The sequence below is a fragment of the Lissotriton helveticus genome, chromosome 4_1 (assembly GCF_964261635.1).
Source record: "Lissotriton helveticus chromosome 4_1, aLisHel1.1, whole genome shotgun sequence".
In the NCBI taxonomy this organism is placed as follows: domain Eukaryota; kingdom Metazoa; phylum Chordata; class Amphibia; order Caudata; family Salamandridae; genus Lissotriton; species Lissotriton helveticus.
In genome coordinates this window covers 971,073,878-971,099,059 of record NC_136063.1, presented here as the reverse complement: position 1 = coordinate 971,099,059, position 25,182 = coordinate 971,073,878, and the positions used below count along the sequence as shown (strand labels likewise).

Below are 25,182 nucleotides of genomic sequence, written 5' to 3'. Positions count from 1 at the left end.
TAAGAATAGTAATTAATTCTATAATTATATCAAATGTATTCATCCAATCCTTCAAGCAGCGTCTGATCCAAGGAGATAAACAGTCCAAAATGAGACACAAGAAAAATTCATCTTTTTCCAAAGAATTAAACTTGGTCTGTACAGGGATCGAACCTGTGACCTTGGCGTTATTAGCACCACTCTCTAACCAACTGAGCTAACAGGCCAATTTGCACATCTTCTGGAGGACCAGCACAGGAAGCAGTGCTAATGATAGTTCAACCGGGAGATTTGGAAAGCTTAATTTCAGCTGTTTAATATGAATTAACTTTCATATTATCAACATGAAGAAACTAATATGACTTCAAAAAAATTTGCAATACAAAAGAGATTTCCATACTTAGTGTTAGAATTTTGAACCAGTAACGTTTTTTCCATGTGGTTAAGCAATAAATAAATATTCATCACCTATATTGAATTGATTCATCTAATCATTTTATCAGCTTCTCCTCAAAGGAAATATAGAGATAAACATGATACAGTAGAAAATACATCTATTTTCAACATTAAAGGAGCATCAAGTATTGGCTTGGAGACTGATTCAAAGTATGTCCTTGGCATTTTTGACTTCATGCTCTAACAGACTAAACTAATAGGTCACTAAATATATAGCATACTATTGAAGATGAAGCAGATGATGAAGTCCTACTGATTGTTAATCCGGGATAGTTGGAAAGCTTATATTCAGCTGTTTACATTCATAGTATCTTTATATATTATCACCAAGACTAAACAAAAATGATCTCAATGAATTGCAATAAATAAGAGATTTAGTTACTTGGCGTTAGAACTTAGAACCATTAATAGATATTCCAGGCGCTTTAAGAATAGTAATTAATTCTATAATTATATCAAATGTATTCATCCAATCCTTCAAGCAGCGTTTGATCCAAGGAGATAAACAGTCCAAAATGAGACACAAGAAAAATTCATCTTTTTTCAAAGAATTAAACTTGGCCTGTACAGGGATTGAACCTGATTCCTTGGTGTTATTTGCATCACTCTCTAACCAACTGAGCTAACAGGCCAATTTGCACATCTTCTGGAGGACCAGCACAGAAAGCAGTGCTAATGATAGTTCAACCGGGAGATTTGGAAAGCTTAATTTCAGCTGTTTAATATGAATTAACTTTCATATTATCAACATGAAGAAACTAATATGACTTCAAAAAAATTGCAATACAAAAGAGATTTCCATACTTAGTGTTAGAATTTTGAACCAGTAACGTTTTTTCCACGTGGTTTAGCAATAAATAAATATTCATCAACTATATTCAATTGATTCATCTAATCATTCTATCAGCTTCTGCGCAAAAGAAATATGGAGGTAAACATGATACAGAAGAAAATACATCTATTTTCCACATTAAAGGAGCATCAAGTATTGGCTTGGAGACTGATTGAAATTATGTCCTTTGCGTTTTTAACTTCATGCTCTAACAGACTAAACTAATAGGCTCACTAAATATATAGAATACTTTTGAAGAATTAGCAGATGATGAAATGCTACTGATTCCATCCAATCATTCAAGCAGCGTGTGATTCAAGGAGATAAACAGTCCAAAATGAGACACAAGAAAAATTCATCTTTGTTTAAACAATTAAACTTGGCCTGTACAGGGATCGAACCTGTGACCTTGGCGTTATTAGCACCACGCTCTAACCATCTGAGCTAACAGGCCATTTTGCACAACTACCTGGAGGTCCAGCATATGAAGAAGGGCAAATGATAGTTAACCCAGGAGATTTGGAAAGCTTAATTTCAGCAGTTTACCATGAAGTTATTGTTATATATTATCAACATGAAGAAACTAATATGACTTAAAAAAAATTACAATACAAAAGAGATTTTCATACTTAGTGTTAGAACTTAGAACCATTAACATTTTTTCCATGTGGTTAAGCAATAAATAAATATTCATCACCTATATTGAATTGATTCATCTAATCATTTTATCAGCTTCTTCTCAAAGGAAATATAGAGATAAACATGATACAGTAGAAAATACATCTATTTTCAACATTAAAGGAGCATCAAGTATTGGCTTGGAGACTGATTGAAAGTATGTCCTTGGCGTTTTTAACTTCATGCTCTAACAGACTAAACTAATAGGTCACTAAATATATAGCATACTATTGAAGATGAAGCAGATGATGAAGTCCTACTGATTGTTAATCCGGGATAGTTGGAAAGCTTATATTCAGCTGTTTACATTCATAGTATCTTTATATATTATCAACAAGACTAAACAAAAATGATCTCAATAAATTGCAATAAATAAGAGATTTAGTTACTTGCCGTTAGAACTTAGAACCATTAATAGATATTCCAGGCGCTTTAAGAATAGTAATTAATTCTATAATTATATCAAATGTATTCATCCAATCCTTCAAGCAGCGTTTGATCCAAGGAGATAAACAGTCCAAAATGAGACAGAAGAAAAATTCATCTTTTTTCAAAGAATTAAACTTGGCCTGTACAGGGATCAAACCTGACACCTTGGCGTTATTAGCATCACTCTCTAACCAACTGAGCTAACAGGCCAATTTGCACATCTTCTGGGGGACCAGCACAGAAAGCAGTGCTAATGATAGTTCAACCGGGAGATTTGGAAAGCTTAATTTCAGCTGTTTAATATGAATTAATTTTCATATTATCAACATGAAGAAACTAATATGACTTCAAAAAAATTGCAATACAAAAGAGATTTCCATACTTAGTGTTAGAATTTTGAACCAGTAACGTTTTTTCCACGTGGTTTAGCAATAAATAAATATTCATCACCTATATTCAATTGATTCATCTAATCATTCTATCAGCTTCTGCGCAAAGGAAATATGATGGTAAACATGATACAGAAGAAAATACATCTATTTTCAACATTAAAGGAGCATCAAATATTGGCTTGGAGACTGATTGAAATTATGTCCTTTGCGTTTTTAACTTCATGCTCTAACAGACTAAACTAATAGGCTAACTAAATATATAGAATACTTTTGAAGAATTAGCAGATGAGGAAATGCTACTGATTCCATCCAATCCTTCAAGCAGCGTGTGATTCAAGAAGATAAACAGTCCAAAATGAGACACAAGAAAAATTCATCTTTGTTCAAACAATTAAACTTGGCCTGTACAGGGATCGAACCTGTGACCTTGGCGTTATTAGCACCACACTCTAACCATCTGAGCTAACAGGCCATTTTGCACAACTACCTGGAGGTCCAGCATATGAAGTAGGGCAAATGATAGTTAACCCAGGAGATTTGGAAAGCTTAATTTCAGCAGTTTACCATGAAGTTATTGTTATATATTATCAACATGAAGAAACTAATATGACTTAAAAAAAATTACAATACAAAAGAGATTTTCATACTTAGTGTTAGAACTTAGAACCATTAATGTTTTTTCCATGTGGTTAAGCAATAAATAAATATTCATCACCTATATTGAATTGATTCATCTAATCATTTTATCAGCTTCTCCTCAAAGGAAATATAGAGATAAACATGATACAGTAGAAAATACATCTATTTTCAACATTAAAGGAGCATCAAGTATTGGCTTGGAGACTGATTGAAAGTATGTCCTTGTCGTTTTTAACTTCATGCTCTAACAGACTAAACTAATAGAGTCACTAAATATATAGCATACTATTGAAGATGAAGCAGATGATGAAGTCCTACTGATTGTTAATCCGGGATAGTTGGAAAGCTTATATTCAGCTGTTTACATTCATAGTATCTTTATATATTATCAACAAGACTAAACAAAAATGATCTCAATAAATTGCTATAAATAAGAGATTTAGTTACTTGGCGTTAGAACTTAGAACCATTAATAGATATTCCAGGCGCTTTAAGAATAGTAATTCATTCTATAATTATATCAAATGTATTCATCGAGTCCTTCAAGCAGCGTTTGATCCAAGGAGATAAACAGTCCAAAATGAGATACAAGAAAAATTAATCTTTTTTCAAAGAATTAAGCTTGGCCTGTAGAGGGATCGAACCTGTGACCTTGGCGTTATTAGCACCACACTCTAACCAACTGAGCTAACAGGCCAATTTGCACATCTTCTGGAGGACCAGCACAGGAAGCAGTGCTAATGATAGTTCAACCGGGAGATTTGGAAAGCTTAATTTCAGCTGTTTAATATGAATTAACTTTCATATTATCAACATGAAGAAACTAATATGACTTCAAAAAAATTGCAATACAAAAGAGATTTCCATACTTAGTGTTAGAATTTTGAACCAGTAACGTTTTTTCCATGTGGTTAAGCAATAAATAAATATTCATCACCTATATTCAATTGATTCATCTAATCATTTTATCAGCTTCTCCTCAAAGGAAATATAGAGATAAACATGATACAGTAGAAAATACATCTATTTTCAACATTAAAGGAGCATCAAGTATTGGCTTGGAGACTGATTCAAAGTATGTCCTTGGCATTTTTGACTTCATGCTCTAACAGACTAAACTAATAGGTCACTAAATATATAGCATACTATTGAAGATGAAGCAGATGATGAAGTCCTACTGATTGTTAATCCGGGATAGTTGGAAAGCTTATATTCAGCTGTTTACATTCATAGTATCTTTATATATTATCACCAAGACTAAACAAAAATGATCTCAATAAATTGCAATAAATAAGAGATTTAGTTACTTGGCGTTAGAACTTAGAACCATTAATAGATATTCCAGGCGCTTTAAGAATAGTAATTAATTCTATAATTATATCAAATGTATTCATCCAATCCTTCAAGCAGCGTTTGATCCAAGGAGATAAACAGTCCAAAATGAGACACAAGAAAAATTCATCTTTTTTCAAAGAATTAAACTTGGCCTGTACAGGGATTGAACCTGATTCCTTGGTGTTATTTGCATCACTCTCTAACCAACTGAGCTAACAGGCCAATTTGCACATCTTCTGGAGGACCAGCACAGAAAGCAGTGCTAATGATAGTTCAACCGGGAGATTTGGAAAGCTTAATTTCAGCTGTTTAATATGAATTAACTTTCATATTATCAACATGAAGAAACTAATATGACTTCAAAAAAATTGCAATACAAAAGAGATTTCCATACTTAGTGTTAGAATTTTGAACCAGTAACGTTTTTTCCACGTGGTTTAGCAATAAATAAATATTCATCAACTATATTCAATTGATTCATCTAATCATTCTATCAGCTTCTGCGCAAAAGAAATATGGAGGTAAACATGATACAGAAGAAAATACATCTATTTTCCACATTAAAGGAGCATCAAGTATTGGCTTGGAGACTGATTGAAATTATGTCCTTTGCGTTTTTAACTTCATGCTCTAACAGACTAAACTAATAGGCTCACTAAATATATAGAATACTTTTGAAGAATTAGCAGATGATGAAATGCTACTGATTCCATCCAATCATTCAAGCAGCGTGTGATTCAAGGAGATAAACAGTCCAAAATGAGACACAAGAAAAATTCATCTTTGTTTAAACAATTAAACTTGGCCTGTACAGGGATCGAACCTGTGACCTTGGCGTTATTAGCACCACGCTCTAACCATCTGAGCTAACAGGCCATTTTGCACAACTACCTGGAGGTCCAGCATATGAAGAAGGGCAAATGATAGTTAACCCAGGAGATTTGGAAAGCTTAATTTCAGCAGTTTACCATGAAGTTATTGTTATATATTATCAACATGAAGAAACTAATATGACTTAAAAAAAATTACAATACAAAAGAGATTTTCATACTTAGTGTTAGAACTTAGAACCATTAACATTTTTTCCATGTGGTTAAGCAATAAATAAATATTCATCACCTATATTGAATTGATTCATCTAATCATTTTATCAGCTTCTTCTCAAAGGAAATATAGAGATAAACATGATACAGTAGAAAATACATCTATTTTCAACATTAAAGGAGCATCAAGTATTGGCTTGGAGACTGATTGAAAGTATGTCCTTGGCGTTTTTAACTTCATGCTCTAACAGACTAAACTAATAGGTCACTAAATATATAGCATACTATTGAAGATGAAGCAGATGATGAAGTCCTACTGATTGTTAATCCGGGATAGTTGGAAAGCTTATATTCAGCTGTTTACATTCATAGTATCTTTATATATTATCAACAAGACTAAACAAAAATGATCTCAATAAATTGCAATAAATAAGAGATTTAGTTACTTGCCGTTAGAACTTAGAACCATTAATAGATATTCCAGGCGCTTTAAGAATAGTAATTAATTCTATAATTATATCAAATGTATTCATCCAATCCTTCAAGCAGCGTTTGATCCAAGGAGATAAACAGTCCAAAATGAGACAGAAGAAAAATTCATCTTTTTTCAAAGAATTTAACTTGGCCTGTACAGGGATCAAACCTGACACCTTGGCGTTATTAGCATCACTCTCTAACCAACTGAGCTAACAGGCCAATTTGCACATCTTCTGGGGGACCAGCACAGAAAGCAGTGCTAATGATAGTTCAACCGGGAGATTTGGAAAGCTTAATTTCAGCTGTTTAATATGAATTAATTTTCATATTATCAACATGAAGAAACTAATATGACTTCAAAAAAATTGCAATACAAAAGAGATTTCCATACTTAGTGTTAGAATTTTGAACCAGTAACGTTTTTTCCACGTGGTTTAGCAATAAATAAATATTCATCACCTATATTCAATTGATTCATCTAATCATTCTATCAGCTTCTGCGCAAAGGAAATATGATGGTAAACATGATACAGAAGAAAATACATCTATTTTCAACATTAAAGGAGCATCAAATATTGGCTTGGAGACTGATTGAAATTATGTCCTTTGCGTTTTTAACTTCATGCTCTAACAGACTAAACTAATAGGCTAACTAAATATATAGAATACTTTTGAAGAATTAGCAGATGAGGAAATGCTACTGATTCCATCCAATCCTTCAAGCAGCGTGTGATTCAAGAAGATAAACAGTCCAAAATGAGACACAAGAAAAATTCATCTTTGTTCAAACAATTAAACTTGGCCTGTACAGGGATCGAACCTGTGACCTTGGCGTTATTAGCACCACACTCTAACCATCTGAGCTAACAGGCCATTTTGCACAACTACCTGGAGGTCCAGCATATGAAGTAGGGCAAATGATAGTTAACCCAGGAGATTTGGAAAGCTTAATTTCAGCAGTTTACCATGAAGTTATTGTTATATATTATCAACATGAAGAAACTAATATGACTTAAAAAAAATTACAATACAAAAGAGATTTTCATACTTAGTGTTAGAACTTAGAACCATTAATGTTTTTTCCATGTGGTTAAGCAATAAATAAATATTCATCACCTATATTGAATTGATTCATCTAATCATTTTATCAGCTTCTCCTCAAAGGAAATATAGAGATAAACATGATACAGTAGAAAATACATCTATTTTCAACATTAAAGGAGCATCAAGTATTGGCTTGGAGACTGATTGAAAGTATGTCCTTGTCGTTTTTAACTTCATGCTCTAACAGACTAAACTAATAGAGTCACTAAATATATAGCATACTATTGAAGATGAAGCAGATGATGAAGTCCTACTGATTGTTAATCCGGGATAGTTGGAAAGCTTATATTCAGCTGTTTACATTCATAGTATCTTTATATATTATCAACAAGACTAAACAAAAATGATCTCAATAAATTGCTATAAATAAGAGATTTAGTTACTTGGCGTTAGAACTTAGAACCATTAATAGATATTCCAGGCGCTTTAAGAATAGTAATTCATTCTATAATTATATCAAATGTATTCATCGAGTCCTTCAAGCAGCGTTTGATCCAAGGAGATAAAGTCCAAAATGAGATACAAGAAAAATTAATCTTTTTTCAAAGAATTAAGCTTGGCCTGTAGAGGGATCGAACCTGTGACCTTGGCGTTATTAGCACCACACTCTAACCAACTGAGCTAACAGGCCAATTTGCACATCTTCTGGAGGACCAGCACAGGAAGCAGTGCTAATGATAGTTCAACCGGGAGATTTGGAAAGCTTAATTTCAGCTGTTTAATATGAATTAACTTTCATATTATCAACATGAAGAAACTAATATGACTTCAAAAAAATTGCAATACAAAAGAGATTTCCATACTTAGTGTTAGAATTTTGAACCAGTAACGTTTTTTCCACGTGGTTTAGCAATAAATAAATATTCATCACCTATATTCAATTGATTCATCAAATCATTCTATCAGCTTCTGCGCAAAGGAAATATGGAGGTAAACATGATACAGAAGAAAATACATCTATTTTCAACATTAAAGGAGCATCAAATATTGGCTTGGAGACTGATTGAAATGATGTCCTTTGCGTTTTTAACTTCATGCTCTAACAGACTAAACTAATAGGCTCACTAAATATATAGAATACTTTAGAAGAATTCGCAGATGATGAAATGCTACTGATTCCATCCAATCCTTCAAGCAGCGTGTGATTCAAGAAGATAAACAGTCCAAAATGAGACACAAGAAAAATTCATCTTTGTTCAAACAATTAAACTTGGCCTGTACAGGGATCGAACCTGTGACCTTGGCGTTATTAGCACCACGCTCTAACCATCTGAGCTAACAGGCAATTTTGCACAACTACCTGGAGGTCCAGCATATGAAGAAGGGCAAATGATAGTTAACCCAGGAGATTTGGAAAGCTTAATTTCAGCAGTTTACCATGAAGTTATTGTTATATATTATCAACATGAAGAAACTAATATGACTTAAAAAAAATTACAATACAAAAGAGATTTTCATACTTAGTGTTAGAACTTAGAACCATTAACGTTTTTTCCATGTGGTTAAGCAATAAATAAATATTCATCACCTATATTGAATTGATTCATCTAATCATTTTATCAGCTTCTCCTCAAAGGAAATATAGAGATACACATGATACAGTAGAAAATACATCTATTTTCAACATTAAAGGAGCATCAAGTATTGGCTTGGAGACTGATTGAAAGTATGTCCTTGTCGTTTTTAACTTCATGCTCTAACAGACTAAACTAATAGAGTCACTAAATATATAGCATACTATTGAAGATGAAGCAGATGATGAAGTCCTACTGATTGTTAATCCGGGATAGTTGGAAAGCTTATATTCAGCTGTTTACATTCATAGTATCTTTATATATTATCAACAAGACTAAACAAAAATGATCTCAATAAATTGCTATAAATAAGAGATTTAGTTACTTGGCGTTAGAACTTAGAACCATTAATAGATATTCCAGGCGCTTTAAGAATAGTAATTAATTCTATAATTATATCAAATGTATTCATCCAATCCTTCAAGCAGCGTTTGATCCAAGGAGATAAACAGTCCAAAATGAGACACAAGAAAAATTCATCTTTTTCCAAAGAATTAAACTTGGCCTGTACAGGGATCGAACCTGTGACCTTGGCGTTATTAGCACCACTCTCTAACCAACTGAGCTAACAGGCCAATTTGCACATCTTCTGGAGGACCAGCACAGGAAGCACTGCTAATGATAGTTCAACCGGGAGATTTGGAAAGCTTAATTTCAGCTGTTTAATATGAATTAACTTTCATATTATCAACATGAAGAAACTAATATGACTTCAAAAACAATTGCAATACAAAAGAGATTTCCATACTTAGTGTTAGAATTTTGAACCAGTAACGTTTTTTCCACGTGGTTTAGCAATAAATGAATATTCATCCCCTATATTCAATTGATTCATCAAATCATTCTATCAGCTTCTGCGCAAAGGAAATATGGAGGTAAACATGATACAGAAGAAAATACATCTATTTTCAACATTAAAGGAGCATCAAATATTGGCTTGGAGACTGATTGAAATGATGTCCTTTGCGTTTTTAACTTCATGCTCTAACAGACTAAACTAATAGGCTCACTAAATATATAGAATACTTTAGAAGAATTAGCAGATGATGAAATGCTACTGATTCCATCCAATCCTTCAAGCAGCGTGTGATTCAAGAAGATAAACAGTCCAAAATGAGACACAAGAAAAATTCCTCTTTGTTCAAACAATTAAACTTGCCATGTACAGGGATCGAACCTGTGACCTTGGCGTTATTAGCACCACGCTCTAACCATCTGAGCTAACAGGCCATTTTGCACAACTACTTGGAGGTCCAGCAAATGAAGAAGGGCAAATGATAGTTAACCCAGGAGATTTGGAAAGCTTAATTTCAGCAGTTTACCATGAAGTTATTGTTATATATTATCAACATGAAGAAACTAATATGACTTAAAAAAAATTACAATACAAAAGAGATTTTCATACTTAGTGTTAGAACTTAGAACCATTAACGTTTTTTCCATGTGGTTAAGCAATAAATAAATGTTCATCACCTATATTGAATTGATTGATCTAATCATTTTATCAGCTTCTCCTCAAAGGAAATATAGAGATAAACATGATACAGTAGAAAATACATCTATTTTCAAAATTAAAGGAGCATCAAGTATTGGCTTGGAGACTGATTGAAAGTATGTCCTTGGCGTTTTTAACTTCATGCTCTAACAGACTAAACTAATAGGTCACTAAATATATAGCATACTATTGAAGATGAAGCAGATGATGAAGTCCTACTGATTGTTAATCCGGGATAGTTGGAAAGCTTATATTCAGCTGTTTACATTCATAGTATCTTTATATATTATCAACAAGACTAAACAAAAATGATCTCAATAAATTGCAATAAATAAGAGATTTAGTTACTTGGCGTTAGAACTTAGAACCATTAATAGATATTCCAGGCGCTTTAAGAATAGTAATTAATTCTATAATTATATCAAATGTATTCATCCAATCCTTCAAGCAGCGTTTGATCCAAGGAGATAAACAGTCCAAAATGAGACACAAGAAAAATTCATCTTTTTCCAAAGAATTAAACTTGGTCTGTACAGGGATCGAACCTGTGACCTTGGCGTTATTAGCACCACTCTCTAACCAACTGAGCTAACAGGCCAATTTGCACATCTTCTGGAGGACCAGCACAGGAAGCAGTGCTAATGATAGTTCAACCGGGAGATTTGGAAAGCTTAATTTCAGCTGTTTAATATGAATTAACTTTCATATTATCAACATGAAGAAACTAATATGACTTCAAAAAAATTGCAATACAAAAGAGATTTCCATACTTAGTGTTAGAATTTTGAACCAGTAACGTTTTTTCCACGTGGTTTAGCAATAAATAAATATTCATCACCTATATTCAATTGATTCATCTAATCATTCTATCAGCTTCTGTGCAAAGGAAATATGAAGGTAAACATGATACAGAAGAAAATACATCTATTTTCAACATTAAAGGAGCATCAAATATTGGCTTGGAGACTGACTGAAATTATGTCCTTTGCGTTTTTAACTTCATGCTCTAACAGACTAAACTAATAGGCTAACTAAATATATAGAATACTTTTGAAGAATTAGCAGATGAGGAAATGCTACTGATTCCATCCAATCCTTCAAGAAGCGTGTAATTCAAGAAGATAAACAGTCCAAAATGAGACACAAGAAAAATTCATCTTTGTTCAAACAATTAAATTTGGCCTGTACAGGGATCGAACCTGTGACCTTGGCGTTATTAGCACCACGCTCTAACCATCTGAGCTAATAGGCTATTTTGTAAAACTACCTGGAGGTCCAGCATATGAAGAAGGGCAAATGATAGTTAACCCAGGAGATTTGGAAAGCTTAATTTCAGCAGTTTACCATGAAGTTATTGTTATATATTATCAACATGAAGAAACTAATATGACTTAAAAAAAATTACAATACAAAAGAGATTTTCATACTTAGTGTTAGAACTTAGAACCATTAACGTTTTTTCCATGTGATTAAGCAATAAATAAATATTCATCACCTATATTGAATTGATTCATCTAATCATTTTATCAGCTTCTCCTCAAAGGAAATATAGAGATAAACATGATACAGTAGAAAATACATCTATTTTCAACATTAAAGGAGCATCAAGTATTGGCTTGGAGACTGATTGAAAGTATGTCCTTGTCGTTTTTAACTTCATGCTCTAACAGACTAAACTAATAGAGTCACTAAATATATAGCATACTATTGAAGATGAAGCAGATGATGAAGTCCTACTGATTGTTAATCCGGCATAGTTGGAAAGCTTATATTCAGCTGTTTACATTCATAGTATCTTTATATATTATCAACAAGACTAAACAAAAATGATCTCAATAAATTGCAATAAATAAGAGATTTAGTTACTTGGCGTTAGAACTTAGAACCATTAATAGATATTCCAGGCGCTTTAAGAATAGTAATTAATTCTATAATTATATCAAATGTATTCATCCAATCCTTCAAGCAGCGTTTGATCCAAGGAGATAAACAGTCCAAAATGAGACACAAGAAAAATTCATCTTTTTCCAAAGAATTAAACTTGGCCTGTACAGGGATCGAACCTGTGACATTGGCGTTATTAGCACCACTCTCTAACCAACTGAGCTAACAGGCCAATTTGCACATCTTCTGGAGGACCAGCACAGGAAGCAGTGCTAATGATAGTTCAACCGGGAGATTTGGAAAGCTTAATTTCAGCTGTTTAATATGAATTAACTTTCATATTATCAACATGAAGAAACTAATATGACTTCAAAAAAATTGCAATACAAAAGAGATTTCCATACTTAGTGTTAGAACTTAGAACCATTAACGTTTTTTCCATGTGATTAAGCAATAAATAAATATTCATCACCTATATTGAATTGATTCATCTAATCATTTTATCAGCTTCTCCTCAAAGGAAATATAGAGATAAACATGATACAGTAGAAAATACATCTATTTTCAACATTAAAGGAGCATCAAGTATTGGCTTGGAGACTGATTCAAAGTATGTCCTTGGCATTTTTGACTTCATGCTCTAACAGACTAAACTAATAGGTCACTAAATATATAGCATACTATTGAAGATGAAGCAGATGATGAAGTCCTACTGATTGTTAATCCGGGATAGTTGGAAAGCTTATATTCAGCTGTTTACATTCATAGTATCTTTATATATTATCAACAAGACTAAACAAAAATGATCTCAATAAATTGCAATAAATAAGAGATTTAGTTACTTGGCGTTAGAACTTAGAACCATTAATAGATATTCCAGGCGCTTTAAGAATAGTAATTTATTCTATAATTATATCAAATGTATTCATCGAGTCCTTCAAGCAGCGTTTGATCCAAGGAGATAAACAGTCCAAAATGAGATACAAGAAAAATTAATCTTTTTTCAAAGAATTAAGCTTGGCCTGTAGAGGGATCCAACCTGTGACCTTGGCGTTATTAGCACCACACTCTAACCAACTGAGCTAACAGGCCAATTTGCACATCTTCTGGAGGACCAGCACAGGAAGCAGTGCTAATGATAGTTCAACCGGGAGATTTGGAAAGCTTAATTTCAGCTGTTTAATATGAATTAACTTTCATATTATCAACATGAAGAAACTAATATGACTTCAAAAAAATTGCAATACAAAAGAGATTTCCATACTTAGTGTTAGAATTTTGAACCAGTAACGTTTTTTCCACGTGGTTTAGCAATAAATAAATATTCATCACCTATATTCAATTGATTCATCAAATCATTCTATCAGCTTCTGCGCAAAGGAAATATGGAGGTAAACATGATACAGAAGAAAATACATCTATTTTCAACATTAAAGGAGCATCAAATATTGGCTTGGAGACTGATTGAAATTATGTCCTTTGCGTTTTTAACTTCATGCTCTAACAGACTAAACTAATAGGCTCACTAAATATATAGAATACTTTAGAAGAATTAGCAGATGATGAAATGCTACTGATTCCATCCAATCCTTCAAGCAGCGTGTGATTCAAGAAGATAAACAGTCCAAAATGAGACACAAGAAAAATTCATCTTTGTTCAAACAATTAAACTTGGCCTGTACAGGGATCGAACCTGTGACCTTGGCGTTATTAGCACCACGCTCTAACCATCTGAGCTAACAGGCCATTTTGCACAACTACCTGGAGGTCCAGCATATGAAGAAGGGCAAATGATAGTTAACCCAGGAGATTTGGAAAGCTTAATTTCAGCAGTTTACCATGAAGTTATTGTTATATATTATCAACATGAAGAAACTAATATGACTTAAAAAAAATTACAATACAAAAGAGATTTTCATACTTAGTGTTAGAACTTAGAACCATTAACGTTTTTTCCATGTGGTTAAGCAATAAATGAATATTCATCACCTATATTGAATTGATTCATCTAATCATTTTATCAGCTTCTCCTCAAAGGAAATATAGAGATACACATGATACAGTAGAAAATACATCTATTTTCAACATTAAAGGAGCATCAAGTATTGGCTTGGAGACTGATTGAAAGTATGTCCTTGTCGTTTTTAACTTCATGCTCTAACAGACTAAACTAATAGAGTCACTAAATATATAGCATACTATTGAAGATGAAGCAGATGATGAAGTCCTACTGATTGTTAATCCGGGATAGTTGGAAAGCTTATATTCAGCTGTTTACATTCATAGTATCTTTATATATTATCAACAAGACTAAACAAAAATGATCTCAATAAATTGCTATAAATAAGAGATTTAGTTACTTGGCGTTAGAACTTAGAACCATTAATAGATATTCCAGGCGCTTTAAGAATAGTCATTAATTCTATAATTATATCAAATGTATTCATCGAGTCCTTCAAGCAGCGTTTGATCCAAGGAGATAAACAGTCCAAAATGAGACACAAGAAAAATTCATCTTTTTTCAAAGAATTAAGCTTGGCCTGTAGAGGGATTGAACCTGTGACATTGGCGTTATTAACACCACGCTCTAACCAACTGAGCTAACAGGCCAATTTGCACATCTTCTGGAGGGCCAGCACAGGAAGCAGTGCTAATGATAGTTCAACCGGGAGATTTGGAAAGCTTAATTTCAGCTGTTTAATATGAATTAACTTTCATATTATCAACATGAAGAAACTAATATGACTTCAAAAAAATTGCAATACAAAAGAGATTTCCATACTTAGTGTTAGAATTTTGAACCAGTAACGTTTTTTCCACGTGGTTTAGCAATAAATGAATATTCATCACCTATATTCAATTGAATTATCAAATCATTCTATCAGCTTCTGCGCAAAGGAAATATGGAGGTAAACATGATACAGAAGAAAATACATCTATTTTCAACATTAAAGGAGCATCAAATATTGGCTTGGAGACTGATTGAAATGATGTCCTTTGCGTTTTTAACTTCATGCTCTAACAGACTAAACTAATAGGCTCACTAAATATATAGAATACTTTAGAAGAATTAGCAGATGATGAAATGCTACTGATTCCATCCAATCCTTCAAGCAGCGTGTGATTCAAGAAGATAAACAGTCCAAAATGAGACACAAGAAAAATTCCTCTTTGTTCAAACAATTAAACTTGGCCTGTCCTGGGATCGAACCTGTGACCTTGGCGTTATTAGCACCACGCTCTAACCATCTGAGCTAACAGGCCATTTTGCACAACTACCTGGAGGTCCAGCAAATGAAGAAGGGCAAATGATAGTTAACCCAGGAGATTTGGAAAGCTTAATTTCAGCAGTTTACCATGAAGTTATTGTTATATATTATCAACATGAAGAAACTGATATGACTTAAAAAAAATTACAATACAAAAGAGATTTTCATACTTAGTGTTAGAACTTAGAACCATTAACGTTTTTTCCATGTGGTTAAGCAATAAATAAATATTCATCACCTATATTGAATTGATTCATCTAATCATTTTATCAGCTTCTCCTCAAAGGAAATATAGAGATAAACATGATACAGTAGAAAATACATCTATTTTCAACATTAAAGGAGCATCAAGTATTGGCTTGGAGACTGATTGAAAGTATGTCCTTGGCGTTTTTAACTTCATGCTCTAACAGACTAAACTAATAGGTCACTAAATATATAGCATACTATTGAAGATGAAGCAGATGATGAAGTCCTACTGATTGTTAATCCGGGATAGTTGGAAAGCTTATATGCAGCTGTTTACATTCATAGTATCTTTATATATTATCAACAAGACTAAACAAAAATGATCTCAATAAATTGCAATAAATAAGAGATTTAGTTACTTGGCGTTAGAACTTAGAACCATTAATAGATATTCCAGGCGCTTTAAGAATAGTAATTAATTCTATAATTATATCAAATGTATTCATCCAATCCTTCAAGCAGCGTTTGATCCAAGGAGATAAACAGTCCAAAATGAGACACAAGAAAAATTCATCTTTTTCCAAAGAATTAAACTTGGTCTGTACAGGGATTGAACCTGTGACCTTGGCGTTATTAGCACCACTCTCTAACCAACTGAGCTAACAGGCCAATTTGCACATCTTCTGGAGGACCAGCACAGGAAGCAGTGCTAATGATAGTTCAACCGGGAGATTTGGAAAGCTTAATTTCAGCTGTTTAATATGAATTAACTTTCATATTATCAACATGAAGAAACTAATATGACTTCAAAAAAATTGCAATACAAAAGAGATTTCCATACTTAGTGTTAGAATTTTGAACCAGTAACATTTTTTCCACGTGGTTTAGCAAAAAATAAATATTCATCAACTATATTCAATTGATTCATCTAATCATTCTATCAGCTTCTGCGCAAAGGAAATATGGAGGTAAACATGATACAGAAGAAAATACATCTATTTTCCACATTAAAGGAGCATCAAGTATTGGCTTGGAGACTGATTGAAATTATGTCCTTTGCGTTTTTAACTTCATGCTCTAACAGACTAAACTAATAGGCTCACTAAATATATAGAATACTTTTGAAGAATTAGCAGATGATGAAATGCTACTGATTCCATCCAATCATTCAAGCAGCGTGTGATTCAAGGAGATAAACAGTCCAAAATGAGACACAAGAAAAATTCATCTTTGTTTAAACAATTAAACTTGGCCTGTACAGGGATCGAACCTGTGACCTTGGCGTTATTAGCACCACGCTCTAACCATCTGAGCTAACAGGCCATTTTGCATAACTCCTGGAGGTCCAGCATATGAAGAAGGGCAAATGATAGTTAACCCAGGAGATTTGGAAAGCTTAATTTCAGCAGTTTACCATGAAGTTATTGTTATATATTATCAACATGAAGAAACTAATATGACTTAAAAAAAATTACAATACAAAAGAGATTTTCATACTTAGTGTTAGAACTTAGAACCATTAACATTTTTTCCATGTGGTTAAGCAATAAATAAATATTCATCACCTATATTGAATTGATTCATCTAATCATTTTATCAGCTTCTTCTCAAAGGAAATATAGAGATAAACATGATGCAGTAGAAAATACATCTATTTTCAACATTAAAGGAGCATCAAGTATTGGCTTGGAGACTGATTGAAAGTATGTCCTTGGGGTTTTTAACTTCATGCTCTAACAGACTAAACTAATAGGTCACTAAATATATAGCATACTATTGAAGATGAAGCAGATGATGAAGTCCTACTGATTGTTAATCCGGGATAGTTGGAAAGCTTATATTCAGCTGTTTACATTCATAGTATCTTTATATATTATCAACAAGACTAAACAAAAATGATCTCAATAAATTGCAATAAATAAGAGATTTAGTTACTTGGCGTTAGAACTTAGAACCATTAATAGATATTCCAGGCGCTTTAAGAATAGTAATTAATTCTATAATTATATCAAATGTATTCATCCAATCCTTCAAGCAGCGTTTGATCCAAGGAGATAAACAGTCCAAAATGAGACACAAGAAAAATTCATCTTTTTTCAAAGAATTAAACTTGGCCTGTACAGGGATCGAACCTGACACCTTGGCGTTATTAGCATCACTCTCTAACCAACTGAGCTAACAGGCCAATTTGCACATCTTCTGGGGGACCAGCACAGAAAGCAGTGCTAATGATAGTTCAACCGGGAGATTTGGAAAGCTTAATTTCAGCTGTTTAATATGAATTAATTTTCATATTATCAACATGAAGAAACTAATATGACTTCAAAAAAATTGCAATACAAAAGAGATTTCCATACTTAGTGTTAGAATTTTGAACCAGTAACGTTTTTTCCACGTGGTTTAGCAATAAATAAATATTCATCACCTATATTCAATTGATTCATCTAATCATTCTATCAGCTTCTGCGCAAAGGAAATATGATGGTAAACATGATACAGAAGAAAATACATCTATTTTCAACATTAAAGGAGCATCAAATATTGGCTTGGAGACTGATTGAAATTATGTCCTTTGCGTTTTTAACTTCATGCTCTAACAGACTAAACTAATAGGCTAACTAAATATATAGAATACTTTTGAAGAATTAGCAGATGAGGAAATGCTACTGATTCCATCCAATCCTTCAAGCAGCGTGTGATTCAAGAAGATAAACAATCCAAAATGAGACACAAGAAAAATTCATCTTTGTTCAAACAATTAAACTTGGCCTGTACAGGGATCGAACCTGTGACCTTGGCGTTATTAGCACCACACTCTAACCATCTGAGCTAACAGGCTATTTTGCACAACTACCTGGAGGTCCAGCATATGAAGTAGGGCAAATGATAGTTAACCCAGGAGATTTGGAAAGCTTAATTTCAGCAGTTTACCATGAAGTTATTGTTATATATTATCAACATGAAGAAACTAATATGACTTAAAAGAAATTACAATACAAAAGAGATTTTCATACTTAGTGTTAGAACTTAGAACCATTAATGTTTTTTCCATGTGGTTAAGCAATAAATAAATATTCATCACCTATATTGAATTGATTCATCTAATCATTTTATCAGCTTCTCCTCAAAGGAAATATAGAGATAAACATGATACAGTAGAAAATACATCTATTTTCAACATTAAAGGAGCATCAAGTATTGGCTTGGAGACTGATTGAAAGTATGTCCTTGTCGTTTTTAACTTCATGCTCTAACAGACTAAACTAATAGAGTCACTAAATATATAGCATACTATTGAAGATGAAGCAGATGATGAAGTCCTACTGATTGTTAATCCGGGATAGTTGGAAAGCTTATATTCAGCTGTTTACATTCATAGTATCTTTATATATTATCAACAAGACTAAACAAAAATGATCTCAATAAATTGCTATAAATAAGAGATTTAGTTACTTGGCGTTAGAACTTAGAACCATTAATAGATATTCCAGGCGCTTTAAGAATAGTAATTCATTCTATAATTATATCAAATGTATTCATCGAGTCCTTCAAGCAGCGTTTGATCCAAGGAGATAAACAGTCCAAAATGAGATACAAGAAAAATTTATCTTTTTTCAAAGAATTAAGCTTGGCCTGTAGAGGGATCGAACCTGTGACCTTGGCGTTATTAGCACCACATTCTAACCAACTGAGCTAACAGGCCAATTTGCACATCTTCTGGAGAACCAGCACAGGAAGCCGTGCTAATGATAGTTTAACCGGGAGATTTGGAAAGCTTAATTTCAGCTGTTTAATATGAATTAACTTTCATATTATCAACATGAAGAAACTAATATGACTTCAAAAAAATTGCAATACAAAAGAGATTTCCATACTTAGTGTTAGAATTTTGAACCAGTAACGTTTTTTCCACGTGGTTTAGCAATAAATAAATATTCATCACCTATATTCAATTGATTCATCAAATCATTCTATCAGCTTCTGCGCAAAGGAAATATGGAGGTAAACATGATACAGAAGAAAATACATCTATTTTCAACATTAAAGGAGCATCAAATATTGGCTTGGAGACTGATTGAAATGATGTCCTTTGCGTTTTTAACTTCATGCTCTAACAGACTAAACTAATAGGCTCACTAAATATATAGAATACTTTAGAAGAATTAGCAGATGATGAAATGCTACTGATTCCATCCAATCCTTCAAGCAGCGTGTGATTCAAGAAGATAAACAGTCCAAAATGAGACACAAGAAAAATTCATCTTTGTTCAAACAATTAAACTTGGCCTGTACAGGGATCGAACCTGTGACCTTGGCGTTATTAGCACCACGCTCTAACCATCTGAGCTAACAGGCCATTTTGCACAACTACCTGGAGGTCCAGCATATGAAGAAGGGCAAATGATAGTTAACCCAGGAGATTTGGAAAGCTTAATTTCAGCAGTTTACCATGAGGTTATTGTTATATATTATCAACATGAAGAAACTAATATGACTTAAAAAAAATTACAATACAAAAGAGATTTTCATACTTAGTGTTAGAACTTAGAACCATTAACGTTTTTTCCATGTGGTTAAGCAATAAATAAATATTCATCACCTATATTGAATTGATTCATCTAATCATTTTATCAGCTTCTCCTCAAAGGAAATATAGAGATACACATGATACAGTAGAAAATACATCTATTTTCAACATTAAAGGAGCATCAAGTATTGGCTTGGAGACTGATTGAAAGTATGTCCTTGTCGTTTTTAACTTCATGCTCTAACAGACTAAACTAATAGAGTCACTAAATATATAGCATACTATTGAAGATGAAGCAGATGATGAAGTCCTACTGATTGTTAATCCGGGATAGTTGGAAAGCTTATATTCAGCTGTTTACATTCATAGTATCTTTATATATTATCAACAAGACTAAACAAAAATGATCTCAATAAATTGCTATAAATAAGAGATTTAGTTACTTGGCGTTAGAACTTAGAACCATTAATAGATATTCCAGGCGCTTTAAGAATAGTAATTAATTCTATAATTATATCAAATGTATTCATCGAGTCCTTCAAGCAGCGTTTGATCCAAGGAGATAAACAGTCCAAAATGAGACACAAGAAAAATTCATCTTTTTTCAAAGAATTAAGCTTGGCCTGTAGAGGGATCGAACCTGTGACCTTAGCGTTATTAACACCACGCTCTAACCAACTGAGCTAACAGGCCAATTTGCACATCTTCTGGAGGACCAGCACAGGAAGCAGTGCTAATGATAGTTCAACCGGGAGATTTGGAAAGCTTAATTTCAGCTGTTTAATATGAATTAACTTTCATATTATCAACATGAAGAAACTAATATGACTTCAAAAAAATTGCAATACAAAAGAGATTTCCATACTTAGTGTTAGAATTTTGAACCAGTAACGTTTTTTCCACGTGGTTTAGCAATAAATGAATATTCATCACCTATATTCAATTGATTCATCAAATCATTCTATCAGCTTCTGCGCAAAGGAAATATGGAGGTAAACATGATACCGAAGAAAATACATCTATTTTCAACATTAAAGGAGCATCAAATATTGGCTTGGAGACTGATTGAAATGATGTCCTTTGCGTTTTTAACTTCATGCTCTAACAGACTAAACTAATAGGCTCACTAAATATATAGAATACTTTAGAAGAATTAGCAGATGATGAAATGCTACTGATTCCATCCAATCCTTCAAGCAGCGTGTGATTCAAGAAGATAAACAGTCCAAAATGAGACACAAGAAAAATTCCTCTTTGTTCAAACAATTAAACTTGGCCTGTCCTGGGATCGAACCTGTGACCTTGGCGTTATTAGCACCACGCTCTAACCATCTGAGCTAACAGGCCATTTTGCACAACTACCTGGAGGTCCAGCAAATGAAGAAGGGCAAATGATAGTTAACCCAGGAGATTTGGAAAGCTTAATTTCAGCAGTTTACCATGAAGTTATTGTTATATATTATCAACATGAAGAAACTAATATGACTTAAAAAAAATTACAATACAAGAGAGATTTTCATACTTAGTGTTAGAACTTAGAACCATTAAAGTTTTTTCCATGTGGTTAAGCAATAAATAAATATTCATCACCTATATTGAATTGATTCATCTAATCATTTTATCAGCTTCTCCTCAAAGGAAATATAGAGATAAACATGATACAGTAGAAAATACATCTATTTTCAACATTAAAGGAGCATCAAGTATTGGCTTGGAGACTGATTGAAAGTATGTCCTTGGCGTTTTTAACTTCATGCTCTAACAGACTAAACTAATAGGTCACTAAATATATAGCATACTATTGAAGATGAAGCAGATGATGAAGTCCTACTGATTGTTAATCCGGGATAGTTGGAAAGCTTATATGCAGCTGTTTACATTCATAGTATCTTTATATATTATCAACAAGACTAAACAAAAATGATCTCAATAAATTGCAATAAATAAGAGATTTAGTTACTTGGCGTTAGAACTTAGAACCATTAATAGATATTCCAGGCGCTTTAAGAATAGTAATTAATTCTATAATTATATCAAATGTATTCATCCAATCCTTCAAGCAGCGTCTGATCCAAGGAGATAAACAGTCCAAAATGAGACACAAGAAAAATTCATCTTTTTCCAAAGAATTAAACTTGGTCTGTACAGGGATCGAACCTGTGACCTTGGCGTTATTAGCACCACTCTCTAACCAACTGAGCTAACAGGCCAATTTGCACATCTTCTGGAGGACCAGCACAGGAAGCAGTGCTAATGATAGTTCAACCGGGAGATTTGGAAAGCTTAATTTCAGCTGTTTAATATGAATTAACTTTCATATTATCAACATGAAGAAACTAATATGACTTCAAAAAAATTTGCAATACAAAAGAGATTTCCATACTTAGTGTTAGAATTTTGAACCAGTAACGTTTTTTCCACGTGGTTTAGCAATAAATAAATATTCATCAACTATATTCAATTGATTCATCTAATCATTCTATCAGCTTCTGCGCAAAGGAAATATGGAGGTAAACATGATACAGAAGAAAATACATCTATTTTCAACATTAAAGGAGCATCAAGTATTGGCTTGGAGACTGATTGAAATTATGTCCTTTACGTTTTTAACTTCATGCTCTAACAGACTAAACTAATAGAGTCACTAAATATATAGCATACTATTGAAGATGAAGCAGATGATGAAGTCCTACTGATTGTTAATCCGGGATAGTTGGAAAGCTTATATTCAGCTGTTTACATTCATAGTATCTTTATATATTATCAACAAGACTAAACAAAAATGATCTCAATAAATTGCAATAAATAAGAGATTTAGTTACTTGGCGTTAGAACTTAGAACCATTAATAGATATTCCAGGCGCTTTAAGAATAGTAATTAATTCTATAATTATATCAAATGTATTCATCCAATCCTTCAAGCAGCGTTTGATCCAAGGAGATAAACAGTCCAAAATGAGACAGAAGAAAAATTCATCTTTTTTCAAAGAATTAAACTTGGCCTGTACAGGGATCAAACCTGACACCTTGGCGTTATTAGCATCACTCTCTAACCAACTGAGCTAACAGGCCAATTTGCACATCTTCTGGGGGACCAGCACAGAAAGCAGTGCTAATGATAGTTCAACCGGGAGATTTGGAAAGCTTAATTTCAGCTGTTTAATATGAATTAATTTTCATATTATCAACATGAAGAAACTAATATGACTTCAAAAAAATTGCAATACAAAAGAGATTTCCATACTTAGTGTTAGAATTTTGAACCAGTAACGTTTTTTCCACGTGGTTTAGCAATAAATAAATATTCATCACCTATATTCAATTGATTCATCTAATCATTCTATCAGCTTCTGGGCAAAGGAAATATGATGGTAAACATGATACAGAAGAAAATACATCTATTTTCAACATTAAAGGAGCATCAAATATTGGCTTGGAGACTGATTGAAATTATGTCCTTTGCGTTTTTAACTTCATGCTCTAACAGACTAAACTAATAGGCTAACTAAATATATAGAATACTTTTGAAGAATTAGCAGATGAGGAAATGCTACTGATTCCATCCAATCCTTCAAGCAGCGTGTGATTCAAGAAGATAAACAGTCCAAAATGAGACACAAGAAAAATTCATCTTTGTTCAAACAATTAAACTTGGCCTGTACAGGGATCGAACCTGTGACCTTGGCGTTATTAGCACCACACTCTAACCATCTGAGCTAACAGGCCATTTTGCACAACTACCTGGAGGTCCAGCATATGAAGTAGGGCAAATGATAGTTAACCCAGGAGATTTGGAAAGCTTAATTTCAGCAGTTTACCATGAAGTTATTGTTATATATTATCAACATGAAGAAACTAATATGACTTAAAAAAAATTACAATACAAAAGAGATTTTCATACTTAGTGTTAGAACTTAGAACCATTAATGTTTTTTCCATGTGGTTAAGCAATAAATAAATATTCATCACCTATATTGAATTGATTCATCTAATCATTTTATCAGCTTCTCCTCAAAGGAAATATAGAGATAAACATGATACAGTAGAAAATACATCTATTTTCAACATTAAAGGAGCATCAAGTATTGGCTTGCAGACTGATTGAAAGTATGTCCTTGTCGTTTTTAACTTCATGCTCTAACAGACTAAACTAATAGAGTCACTAAATATATAGCATACTATTGAAGATGAAGCAGATGATGAAGTCCTACTGATTGTTAATCCGGGATAGTTGGAAAGCTTATATTCAGCTGTTTACATTCATAGTATCTTTATATATTATCAACAAGACTAAACAAAAATGATCTCAATAAATTGCTATAAATAAGAGATTTAGTTACTTGGCGTTAGAACTTAGAACCATTAATAGATATTCCAGGCGCTTTAAGAATAGTAATTCATTCTATAATTATATCAAATGTATTCATCGAGTCCTTCAAGCAGCGTTTGATCCAAGGAGATAAACAGTCCAAAATGAGATACAAGAAAAATTAATCTTTTTTCAAAGAATTAAGCTTGGCCTGTAGAGGGATCGAACCTGTGACCTTGGCGTTATTAGCACCACACTCTAACCAACTGAGCTAACAGGCCAATTTGCACATCTTCTGGAGGACCAGCACAGGAAGCAGTGCTAATGATAGTTCAACCGGGAGATTTGGAAAGCTTAATTTCAGCTGTTTAATATGAATTAACTTTCATATTATCAACATGAAGAAACTAATATGACTTCAAAAAAATTGCAATACAAAAGAGATTTCCATACTTAGTGTTAGAATTTTGAACCAGTAACGTTTTTTCCACGTGGTTTAGCAATAAATAAATATTCATCACCTATATTCAATTGATTCATCAAATCATTCTATCAGCTTCTGCGCAAAGG

General features: G+C 32.9%; 8 non-coding genes across 8 annotated transcripts; all 8 read right to left on the bottom strand.

The window, feature by feature from the left end:
* Window positions 1-1,647: 1,647 nt before the first annotated feature.
* On the bottom strand, window positions 1,648-1,721 carry TRNAI-AAU (transfer RNA isoleucine (anticodon AAU)). The gene has a single exon. It is a non-coding gene; the product is annotated as a tRNA-Ile (tRNA).
* A 1,443-nt stretch (window positions 1,722-3,164) lies between these two features.
* TRNAI-AAU (transfer RNA isoleucine (anticodon AAU)) lies at window positions 3,165-3,238 on the bottom strand. The gene has a single exon. It is a non-coding gene; the product is annotated as a tRNA-Ile (tRNA).
* A 2,304-nt stretch (window positions 3,239-5,542) lies between these two features.
* TRNAI-AAU (transfer RNA isoleucine (anticodon AAU)) lies at window positions 5,543-5,616 on the bottom strand. The gene has a single exon. It is a non-coding gene; the product is annotated as a tRNA-Ile (tRNA).
* A 1,443-nt stretch (window positions 5,617-7,059) lies between these two features.
* On the bottom strand, window positions 7,060-7,133 carry TRNAI-AAU (transfer RNA isoleucine (anticodon AAU)). Its single transcript has one exon. It is a non-coding gene; the product is annotated as a tRNA-Ile (tRNA).
* A 6,856-nt stretch (window positions 7,134-13,989) lies between these two features.
* TRNAI-AAU (transfer RNA isoleucine (anticodon AAU)) lies at window positions 13,990-14,063 on the bottom strand. The gene has a single exon. It is a non-coding gene; the product is annotated as a tRNA-Ile (tRNA).
* A 2,961-nt stretch (window positions 14,064-17,024) lies between these two features.
* On the bottom strand, window positions 17,025-17,098 carry TRNAI-AAU (transfer RNA isoleucine (anticodon AAU)). The gene has a single exon. It is a non-coding gene; the product is annotated as a tRNA-Ile (tRNA).
* A 2,960-nt stretch (window positions 17,099-20,058) lies between these two features.
* On the bottom strand, window positions 20,059-20,132 carry TRNAI-AAU (transfer RNA isoleucine (anticodon AAU)). The gene has a single exon. It is a non-coding gene; the product is annotated as a tRNA-Ile (tRNA).
* Window positions 20,133-23,955: 3,823 nt separating this feature from the next.
* Window positions 23,956-24,029, bottom strand: TRNAI-AAU (transfer RNA isoleucine (anticodon AAU)). The gene has a single exon. It is a non-coding gene; the product is annotated as a tRNA-Ile (tRNA).
* Window positions 24,030-25,182: the final 1,153 nt, after the last annotated feature.